Genomic DNA, 12,412 nt, shown 5'->3' with positions numbered 1-12,412 from the left:
TCAGTTTCCTCATCTGGGAAGCCATTGTCAGATAAGTTGAGGGGCAGAGGCATGGCCTGCAAAGGCCAGGCATGCAATGGGCGTCCCAGAGCAACAGCTCTTCATGCCACCCTCATCTGTCCTCTGTTCTCTGTTGGCTGGCGTCGGGCTCTCAAGAACACTGTGACAGTTGGGACTGTGCGGGCCTCACCCTATGATAACTAAATCACAAGCAAATATCTCCTGGCCATGACCTTGTTCAGCTGCAGGCCTCTCCTGGGGATGGCCCGACCTTGGCGCACTCCTCTCTGAAGTCTGCAGGCTGAAATAAATCACTGTTGGATGGCTGAAGGGGTTCTACATGCTGCGGGTTAAAATTCCTTCCCTGGGAAGGGGAGGTGCTTGTTTCTATCCATCAGGGTCACCCTTAGAAACATGCCCTGACATTCACTTCCCCAGCATCGGTTCACAACGCCAGTGAGCTCCAAAAGGAGGCCTGCTCTAAAGGCACCCCAGGTTCTGCCATTAGACTCACTGTTCCACACACATTCATTTGTAGTTCCCATCCAGTGCATAAGGATGGGAAGACATTCTGCTAAATATCTGTCCCGGGAAATATGGAGTGTTCATAAAGAATGCAGATTTCTGGCTTGTCCTGGGAAACCAGGAGATCTGGGAAAATCAAGCTAATTCTACCCAAAAAGGATGAGGGGGAGGTTGCATCCTCCTTTTTGGTACCTTTCATTAAGTAAAACTGACTTTTAGCCTGGGGATCAATCTGAGAATGCAGGTAACAGTGTAGCTGTGATGACCACATTTTTGCATATGCATCTGGGGGACATGTGGCCATTAGACTTCCTGCAAGCACTCTGTCTGGTCAAAGAGAGCACAGCCAGGTTTTGGAAGCAAAAGGCTCAGTCCTAGCTTGGTTATTTCCTTACTGTGTGAGGACCTTGATCAACCTCCTTAACTCTCCAAGCCTCGGTTTTCTTATCTGCAAAATGGGCAAACAGTAAAGCCTGCCTCGTTGAGAAGATAAGAGGAATAAAGGAAAGAATGTCAAATTCTTAGCACAGGGCCGCACTTAGTTGCTAAAACCTGCCACCCCCAAGCTAAGCACTTTACATGAATTAACTAAATTACTCCTCCCAACATCCTATGCATCATTCCACAGGTAAGAGGAATAAAGAGCAAGACAGGGCCGGGCGCGGTGGCTCACGCCTGTAATCCCAGCACTTTGGGAGGCCGAGGCAGGCGGATCACAAGGTCAGGAGATCGAGACCACGGTGAAACCCCATCTCTACTAAAAATACAAAAAATTAGCCAGGTGCGGTGGCAGGCGCCTGTAGTCCCAGCCACTCGGGAGGCTGAGGCAGAAGAATGACATGAACGCGGGAGGCGGAGGTTGCAGTGAGCCGAGATTGCTCCACTGCACTCCAGCCTGGGTGACAGAGCAAGACTCCGTCTCAAAAAAAAAAAAAAAAAAAGAGCAAGACAAATCCAACAGCAGTGTTTAGGAGGAACTGACTTTCGAGGAAAGATAGGGGCAAGGATGATACCGCTCGCTCTTTCATCCCTGCTGCCGTTCAAGTCTAAGCGTCCACAGAGGAGCCCAGTGGTATTAAAATCATTACAACAATTCAAAACATTCAAAAACAAAACAAGACAAGACAAAGTATTTACAGCATGATTAGATAACCTAATCCACTACTGGGTGGCCCAGGGAGTTCACAGGTCACTGTGTAAATATTTTTGGGCAAGAAAATAGTTACTGTTTTTGAACATTTCCTAGATGCTGCGCTGAATATTTTTTACTTATTGTCTTGCTTAAATCGCAGTTAAATCTACAGTTGACCCTTGAACAACATGGGTTTGAAGTGCACGAGTCCACTTACACATGGATTTTCTTTTGTCTTACCACCCCTGAGACAGCAAGACCAAGCCCTCCTCTTCCTCCTCCTCCTCAGCCTACTCAACGTGAAGATGATGAGGATGAAGACCTTCATGATGATCCACTTCCACTTAATGAATAATAAATATATTTTCTTTTCTTTTTTTTTTGAGACGGAGTTTCGCTCTAGTTGCCCAGGCTGGAGTGCAATGGCGCAATCTCAGCTCACCACAACCTCCGCCTCCAGGTTCAAGCGATTCTCCTGCCTCAGCCTCCCGAGTAGCTGGGATTACACGCATGCGCCACCACACCTGGCTAATTTTGTATTTTTAGTAGAGACGGGGTTCCTCCATGTTGGTCAGGCTGGTCTTGAACTCCTGACCTTAGGTGAGCCACCACACCTGGCCATGATTTTCTTAATAACATTTTCTTTTCTCTAGCTTACTTTATTGTAAGAATACAGAATATAATACATGTAACATATAAAATATGTGTCAATCGACCATTTATGTTATTGGTAAGGCTTCCTGTAAATAGTAGGCTATTAGGAGTTAAGTTTCTGGGGAGTCTCAAGCTATACGTGGATTTTTTACTATATGGGGGGTCAGTGTCCCAACCTCTGATTTGTTCAAGTGTTAACTGTATTTTCTCACAGTCCTAGAGGCTGAAAGTCCAAGACCAGGGTTCCAGCGTGGTCAGGTTCTGGTGATGGTTTTCCTCCTGACTGCAGACAAGAGGTCTTCTCACTGTGTCCTCACATGGCCTTTCCTTAGTGCATGTACAGAGAGACGGAGAGAGAGATCTTCATCTTCTTCTACAGGCACTAATCCCATCACGAAGGCCTTACCCCATGACCTCATGTAATCCTAATGACCTCCCAAAAGCCCCGTCTCTAAATACCATCACATTGGGAGTTAGGGCTTCAACATTTGAATTTTGTGGGAGGACACAATTTAGTTAATAACAGACAGCATCTACCTTAGTTGATGTGGGAATTAAAAGGGATAATACTACAAAGTTCTAGTAGTATTTGGCCTTTAGTAAGTACCAGTTAATAAACAGTAGCATAAAAACTATGTTTTTGTGGGGCATGGCAGCTCACACCTGTAATCCCAGCAATTTGAGAGGCTCAGGTGGGAGGACTATTTGAGCCCGGGAATTCAAGACCAGCCTGGGCAACACAGTGAGACCGCATCTCTACAAAAAAAATTAAAAATTAGCCCAGTGTGGTGGCGCATGCCTGTAGTGCTAGTGCAAAAACCTATGTTTTTATTTTTTTGACTGATATACAGTAAAATCTATCCATTTTAACTATACAGTTTGATGGATTTTGGTAATTGTATACATTGGTATAATCACCTGTATAGAGAGCAGCTCCATCACCTTAGAAGTTCCCCCAGTCCCCTCTGCAGTTGAGCCCCTCCTCTGGTGCCCCAGCCCCAGGGGCAACCACTAGCCTTTTTGTCAATATCGCTTCGCCTGTTTTAGAATTTCATATAAGTGGAACCACACAGCATCTTTTGTCTTTTGTGTTTGACTTCTTGAAGTTAACATACTGATTCTGAGATTCATTCATGTTGGGGGCTCTTAGTATTTTCTTCGTTGATATTGCCCAGTAGTATCCTATTGTATGAATGTACCACAGTTTGCTTTTCCATTCACAGTTCATGGACATTAGGGCTGCTTCTAATTTTTTGGCTAAGCTGCTCTGAACAATCACGGACAGTTCTTTGTGTGCACGCGTGTTCTAGACTATAAGCATTTTACACAGGTTCTCTCTGGTTTATCTCATGGTGTGCAGCAGACATTTAAAAGTTATTTGTTCTACTAATACATGCTACAATATGGATGATCTTTGAAAACACTGTGCTAAATGAAAGAAGCCATCCATTAAAACACACATATAGTACAATCCCGCTTACAAAAAATGTCCAGAAGAGGCAAATCTATACAGACAGAAAGTAGATCAGTGTTTGCCCAGGCCTGGTGGATTTGGGGGGAAATGAAGAATGACTGCTAATGAATGTGGAGTTTCTTTTCAGGGTGAGACAATGTTCTAAATTTCATTGTGTGATCATGTTTTCATAACTCCGTGAATAAACGAAAAACCATGGAATTGGGTCGGGCACGGTGGCTCACGCCTGTAATCCCAGCACTTTGGGAGGCCGAGGTGGGCGGATCACGAAGTCAAGAGATCAAGACCATCCTGGCCAAAATGGTGAAACCCCGTTTCTACTAAAAATACAAAAACAATTAACTGGGCGTGGTGGTGCATGTCTGTAGTCCAGCTACTTGGGAGGCTGAGGCAGGAGAATCACTTGAACCCGGGAGGCGGAGGTTGCAGTGAGCCGAGATCCCGCCACTGCACTTCAGCCTGGGGACAGAGAGAGACTCGGTCTCAAAAAAAAAAAAAAAAAAACACTAAATTGTACATTTTCAATGGGTGAACTGTATTGCTGTGTGAATTATATTTCAATAAAGCTGTAACAATTATTCATTAAATCAATTAATGATTAAATCATTAGATGATTCCATGTATGAAAGAATATTCTTGTTTCTTGGCTGTTTAATCACTCTGCTACCCTTTGGTGCATATTTTTAATTCAATCTAATCCAACACATTTATTAGACATCTATTAAGTTTCAGATATAGTAATTGGGACTGGAGGTTTTCAAAGACATAGGAGACAAGTGGTCGATCTTCTCAAAGACACACACTTGAGAGAAGGAAACAGATAATAATTGCAGCTACAATAGCTAACACTTATACATCACTTACAATGTGCCAGGCACTAAGAATGATCTCCAGTCTAATTATAAATATGCATGTCTATATATTTGTATATACATTTTGTTCATTTAATCTTCACAGCAACCCTTGAGGGAGGTACTGGCATATTTTCATTCTTTAGGTGGGAACACCGATGCACAGAGTGGGTCAGTAACTTGCCTGTGGTCACACAGCTAGTAAATGGCATGCTGAGACTTGAAGCCCAGGAAGCCTGGCTCTGGGGTCCACAGCTTTGACTGCTATGCTCAACTGCCCATTCAGGGCAACACTGCTCCAATGTCATGGAGTTCTGCAATGGCAGGAGCATAAGAACTGAGGGTACTCTCATGTCTCCCCTTGCACAACTTGAGTTCTGTCATCATACCTTCCCCCTTCCAGCCTCTGTCTATGACCACACCCTGGAGACCCCAGGAAAAGATGCCCCAGCTCTGGCTCCAGAATCAAGTTCTGCCTCGTGACCTCTCTGCTTCTCTTTCTCTCCTGCAGCAAAGTAGAAACACCACAGTTTGTTGTGGATTAAAGTGTGTCCCTCCCCAACTCATCTGTTAAAACCCTAACCCCCAATGTGACTGCATTTGTAGATAGCGCCTTTAAAGAGATAATTAAAGATAAATGAGGTCATGAGAGTGGGACCCTAATCTAATAAGACTGTGCCCTTATGAGAGTAAGGACAGACACCAGGGAAGCACCTGTACTGGGAAAAGGCCACAAGAGGACACAGCAAGAAAGTGGCCATGGGTAAGCCAAAAGGAGAATAGAAAAACAAACCTGCTGACACTTGATCTTGGCCTTCCAGTCTCCAGAACTGTGAGACATAAATTCTGTTGTTTAAGCCACCCAGTGTGTGACATTTTATTATGGCAACCTAGGAAGCTAACACGCTGCTAGACATCTGCTCCTTTTAGGGAGGAAGCTGACCTGGCCCTGGCTGGGAGAGACAGTGACTCAGAGAGGAAAGGTCTGAAATGCGGGCCCTTCTTGAAAATCTTGCCTGGAGGTGGGCACTGGGTTGGGTCTCTGGAAGAATCTCATCAAACCAGGCGTGTGCATCAGCTGGCTCACATGCTCCCAAGAGCTGATTTCAAAATTTCCGGGAATTTTGCAAGCTGCTTATTAAACACAGCCATTATTAAAAATAACAGAAACCTTCACTAAATAAAGTATGTTAAAAATAAAGGTAATATAGACCAGTTTATTGAAGTGAAAAAAGAAAAAAAAATAAAGGTAATAATACTACAAACCATCCCTTCCTAAGTATTTTGCTATATTTTACTATTATGTGTGACTGAGATTATATCTACTGTTATCTGTAGTGGATACACCATATAATGGTGTGCTATTATGCATCTCTTCCCACATCCAGATTCAGTGACACGACACATCAAGGTAGGAGCATTTACACCACAGACAGTGGCAAACACTGTGAATCAGAGGTTGAGCTACCATTGTCAATTGTCTAGACTTGGGAAAGTGATAAAGAAAATGTTAATAATCAAGTGTCTTGTGTATGCAGCTGTTACATTATGAATAGCACAAAGGATTAGAAAATACTCTTCCAGTATTGAAGAACTATTAACCAATTAAGCAAAGAAGTCTCTATGCCATTGATAAATGCATATTTCTTTGATGTTTCACTGTCATTTTACTCTTTTTTTTTTTTTTTTGAGACGAAATTTCGTTCTTATTCCCCAGGCTGGAGTGCAATGGCATGTGATCTCGGCTCACTGCAACCTGCACTTCCCAGGTTCAAGTGAGTCTCCTGCCTCAGCCTCCTGAGTAGCTGGGATTACAGGCTCCCACCACCACACCCAGCTAAATTTTTGTATTTTTAGTAGAGATGGGGTTTCTTTTGTTATTATTATTATTATACTTTAAGTTCTAGGGTACATGTACACAATGTGCAGGTTTGTTACATATGTATACATGTGCCATGTTGGTGTGCTGCACCCATTAACTCGTCATTTACATTAGGTATATCTCCTAATGTTTTCCCTCCCCCCTTCCCCCACCCCACAACAGACCCTGGTGTGTGATGTTCCCCTTCCTGTGTTCAAGTGTTCTCCTTGTTCAATTCCCACCTATGAGTGAGAACATGCAGTGTTTGGTTTTTTGTTCTTGCGATAGTTTGCTCAGAATGATGGTTTCCAGTTTCATCCATGTCCCTACAAAGGACATGAACTCATCCTTTTTTATGGCTGCATAGTATTCCATGGTGTATATGTGCCACATTTTCTTAATCCAGTCTATCATTGATGGACATTTGGGTTGCTTCCAAGTCTTTGCTATTGTGAATAGTGCCGCAATAAACATACATATGCATGTGTCTTTATAGCAGCATGATTTCTAACCCTTTGGTTATATACCCAGTAATGGGATGGCTGGGTCAAATGGTATTTGTAGTTCTAGATCCCTGAGGAATCGCCACACTGTCTTCCACAATGGTTGAACTAGTTTACAGTCCCACCAACAGTGTAAAAGTGTTCCTATTTCTCCACATCCTCTCCAGCACCTGTTGTTTCCTGACTTTTTAATGATTGCCATTCTAACTGGTGTGAGATGCTATCTCATTGTGGTTTTGATTTGCATTTCTCTGATGGCCAGTGATGATGAGCATTTTTTCATGTGTCTGTTGGCTGCATAAATGTTTTCTTTTGAGAAGTGTCTGTTCATATCCTTTACCCACTTGTTGATGGGTTGTTTGTGTTTTTCTTGTAAATTTGTTTGAGTTCTTTGTAGATTCTGGTTATTAGCCCTTTGTCAGATGAGTAGATTGCAAAAATTTTCTCCCATTCTGTAGGTTGCCTGTTCACTCCGATGGTAGTTTCTTTGCTGTGCAGAAGCTCTTTAGTTTAATTAGATTCCATCTGTCAATTTTGGCTTTTGTTGCCATTGCTTTTTGTGTTTTAGACATGAAGTCCTTGCCCATGCCTATGTCCTAAATGGTATTGCCTAGGTTTTCTTCTAGGGTTTTTATGGTTTTAGGTCTAACATTTAAGTCTTTAATCCATCTTGAATTAATTTTTGTATCAGGTGTAAGGAAGGGATCCAGTTTCAGCTTTCTACATATGGCTAGCCAGTTTTCCCAGTACCATTTATTAAATAGGGAATCCTTTCCCCATTTCTTGTTTTTGTCAGGTTTGTCAAAGATCAGATGGTTGTAGACGTGTGGTATTATTTCTGAGGGCTCTGTTCTGTTCTATTGGTCTATATCTCTGTTTTGGTACCAGTACCATGCTGTTTTGGTTACTGTAGCCTTGTAGTATAGTTTGAAGTCAGGTAGCGTGATGCCTCTAGCTCTGTTCTTTTGGCTTAGGATTGTCTTGGAAATGTGGACTCTTTTTTGGTTCCATATGAACTTTAAAGTAGTTTTTTCCAATTCTGTGAAGAAAGTCATTGGTAGCTTGATGGGGATGGCATTGAATCTCTAAATTACCTTGGGCAGTATGGCCATTTTCATGATATCGATTCTTCCTACCCATGAGCATGGAATGTTCTTCCATTTGTTTGTATCCTCTTTTATTTCGTTGAGCAGTGCTTCGTTCAAGGAGGTAAAGGACCTCCTTGAAGAGGTCCTTCACATCCTTAGTAAGTTGGATTCCTAGGTATTTTATTCTCTTTGAAGCAATTGTGAATGGGAGTTCACTCATGATTTGGCTCTCTGTCTGTTATTGGTGTATAAGAATGCTTGTGATTTTTGCTATTGTGAATAGTGCCACCATAAACATAAGTGTGCTTGGAACCAATAATGATAGACTGGATTAAGAAAGTGTGGCACATATACACCATGGAATACTATGCAGCCATAAAAAATGATGAGTTCATGTCCTTTGTAGGGACATGGATGAAATCGGAAATCACCATTCTCAGTAAACTATCGCAAGGACAAAAAACCAAACACCGCACGTTCTCACTCATAGGTGGGAATTGAACAATGAGAACACATGGACACAGGAAGGAGAACATTACACTCTGGGGACTGTTGTGGGGTGGGGGGGAAGGGGGAGGGGGGAGGGATAGCATTAGGAGATATATCTAATGCTAAATGACGAGTTAATGGGTGCAGCACACCAGTATGGTACATGTATACATATGTAACTAACCTGTACATTGTGCACATGTACCCTAAAACTTCAAGTATAATAATAATAAAAAAAAAAAGAATGCTTGTGATTTTTGCACATTGATTTTGTATCCTGAGACTTTGCTAAAGTTGCTTATCAGCTTAAGGAGATTTTGGGCTGAGATGATGGGGTTTTCTAAATATACAATCATGTCATCTGCAAATAGGGACAATTTGACTTCCTCTTTTCCTAACTGAATACCCTTTATTTCTTTCTCCTGCCTGATTGCCCTGGCCAGAACTTCCAACACTATGTTGAGTAGGAGTGGGGAGAGAGGGCATCCCTGTCTTGTGCCAGTTTTCAAAGGGAATGCTCCCAGTTTTTGCCCTTTCTGTATGATATTGGCTGTGGGTTTGTCATAAATAGCTCTTATTATTTTGAGATACTTCCCAACAATACCTAATTTATTGAGAGTTTTTAGCATGAAGGGCTGTTGAATTTTGTCAAAGGTCTTTTCGGCATCTATTGAGATAATCATGCAGTTTTTGTCTTTGGTTCTGTTTATATGCTGGATTACATTTATTGATTTGCGTATATTGAACCAGCCTTGCATCCCAGGGATGAAGCCCACTTCATCATGGTGGATAAGCTTTTTGATGTGCTTCTGGATTTGGTTTGCCAGTATTTTATTGAGGATTTTTGCATCAATGTTCATCAAGGATATTGGTCTAAAATTCTCTTTTTTGGTTGTGTCTCTGCCCGGCTTTGGTATCAGGATGATGCTGGCCTCATAAAATGAGTTAGGGAGGATTCCCTCTTTTTCTATTGATTGGAATAGTTTCAGAAGGAATGGTACCAGTTCCTTCTTGTACCTCTGGTAGAATTCGGCTGTGAATCCATCTGGTTCTGTACTCTTTTTGGTTGGTAAGCTATTGATTATTGCCACAATTTCAGATTCTGTTATTGGTCTATTCAGAGATTCAACTTCTTCCTGGTTTAGTCTTGGGAGGGTATATGTGTCGAGGAATTTATCCATTTCTTCTAGATTCTAGTTTATTTGCATAGAGGTGTTTGTAGTATTCTCTGATGGTAGTTTGTATTTCTGTGGGATCAGTGGTGATATCCCCTTTGTCATTTTTTATTGTGTCTATTTGATTCTTCTCTCTTTTCTTCTTTATTAGTCTTGCTAGTGGTCTATCAATTTTGTTGATCTTTTCAAAAAAGCAGCTCCTGGATTCATTGACTTTCTGAAGGGTTTTTTGTGTCTATCTACTTCAGTTCTTCTCTGATCTTAGTTATTTCTTGCCTTCTGCTAGCTTTTGAATATATTTGCTCTTGCTTCTCTAGTTCTTTTAATTGTGACGTTAGGGTGTCAATTTTAGATCTTTCCTGCTTTCTCTTGTGGGCATTTAGTGCTATAAATTTCCCTCTACACACTGCTTTAAATGTGTCCCAGAGATTCTGGTATGTTGTCTTTGTTCTCATTGGTTTCAAAGAACATCTTTATTTCTGCCTTCATTTCGTTATGTACCCAGTAGTCATTCAGGAGCAAGTTGTTCAGTTTCCATGTAGTTGAGTGGTTTTGAGTGAGTTTCTTAACCTGAGTTCTAGTTTGATTGCACTGTGGTCTGAGAGACAGTTTGTTATAATTTCTGTTCTTTTACATTTGCTGAGGAGAGCTTTACTTCCAACTATGTGGTCAATTTTGGAATAAGTGCGATGTGGTGCTGAGAAGAATGTATATTCTGTTGATTTGGGGTGGAGTGTTCTGTAGATGTCTATTAGGTCTGCTTGGTGCAGAGCTGAGTTCAATTCCTAGATATCCTTGTTAACTTTCTGTCTCGTTGATCTGTCTGATGTTGATAGTGGGGTGTTAAAGTCTCCCATTATTATTGTGTGGGAGTCTAAGTCTCTTTGTAGGTCTCTAACGACTTGCTTTATGAATGTGGGTGGTCCTGTATTGGGTGCATATATATTTAAGATAGTTAGCTCTTCTTGTTGAATTTATCCCTTTACCATTATGTAATGGCCTTCTTTGTCTCTTTTGATCTTTGTTGGTTTAAAGTCTGTTTTATCAGAGACTAGGATTGCAACCCCTGCCTTTTTTTGTTTTCCATTTGCTTGGTAGATCTCCCTCCATCCCTTTATTTTGATCCTATGTGTGTCTCTGCATGTGAGATGGGTCTCCTGAATACAGCACACTGATGGGTCTTGACTCTTTATCCAATTTGCCAGTCTGTGTCTTTTAATTGGAGCATTCAGCCCATTTACATTTAAGGTTAATATGTTATGTGTGAATTTGATCCTCTCATTATGATGTTAGCTGGTTATTTTGCTCGTTAGTTGATGCAGTTTCTTCCTACCATCGATGGTCTTTACAATTTGGCATGTTTTTGCAGTGGCTGGTACCAGTTGTTCCTTTCCATGTTTAGTGCTTCCTTCAGGAGCTCTTGTAGGGCAGGCCTGGTGGTGACAAAATCTCTCAGCATTTGCTTGCCTGTAAAGGATTTTATTTCTCCTTCACTTATGAAGCTTAGTTTGGCTGGATATGAAATTCTAGGTCGAAAATTCTTTTCTTTATGAATACTGAATATTGGCCCAACTCTCTTCTGGCTTGTAGAGTTTCTGGCAAGAGATCCGCTGTTAGTCTGATGGGTTTCTCTTTGTGGGTAACCTGACCTTTCTCTCTGGCTGCCCTTAACATTTTTTCCCTCATTTCAACTTGGGTGAATCTGACAATTATGTGTCTTGGAGTTGCTCTTCTCAAGGAGTATCTTTGGGGCATTCTCTGTATTTCCTTAATTTGAATGTTGGCTTGCCTTGCTAGGTTGGGGAAGTTCTCCTGGATAATATCCTGAAGAGTGTTTTCCACCTTGGTTCCATTCTCCCCCTCACTTTCAGGTACACCAATCAGACGTAGAGTTGTCTTTTCACATAGTCTCATATTTCTTGGAGGCTTTGTTCGTTTCTTTTTACTCTTTTTTCTCTAAACTTCTGTTCTCACTTCATTTCATTCATTTGATCTTCAATCACTGATACCCTTTCTTCCAGTTGATCAAACTGGCACTGAAGCTTGTGCATTCATCACATAGTTCTTGTGCTATGGTTTTCAGCTCAATCAGGTCATTTAAGGACTTCTCCACACTGGTTATTCTAGTTAGCCATTCATCTAATCTTTTTTCAAGGTTTTTAACTTCTTTGCGTTGGGTTTGAGCTTCCTCCTTTAGCTCGGAGAAGTTCAATTGTCTAAAGTCATTCTCCATCCAGCTTTGTTGCGCTGCTCGTGAGGTGCTGTGTTCCTTTGGAGGGGGAGAGGTGCTCTGATTTTTAGAATTTTCAGCTTTTCTGCTCTGTTTTTTCCCCATCTTTGTGATTTTATCTACCTTTGGACTTTGATGATGGTGACCAACAGATGGGGTTTTGGTGTGGATGTCCTGTTTGTTAGTTTTCCTTCTAACAGTCAGGACCTTCAGCTGCAGGTCTGTTGGAGTTTGCTAGAAGTCCACTCCAGACCCTGTTTGCCTGGGTATCAGCAGCGGAGGCTGCAGAACAGCGAATATTGCTGTACAGCAAATGTTGCTGCCTGATCGTTCCTCTGGAAGCTTCATCTCAGAGGGGTAGCCAGCCATGTGAGCTGTCAGTCTGCCCCTACTGGGGGGTGCCTCCCAGTTAGGCTACTTGGAGGCTACT

The sequence above is a fragment of the Pongo abelii genome, chromosome 2, assembly GCF_028885655.2.
Source record: "Pongo abelii isolate AG06213 chromosome 2, NHGRI_mPonAbe1-v2.0_pri, whole genome shotgun sequence".
NCBI lineage: Eukaryota > Metazoa > Chordata > Mammalia > Primates > Hominidae > Pongo > Pongo abelii.
This window is presented reverse-complemented; position numbering follows the sequence as displayed.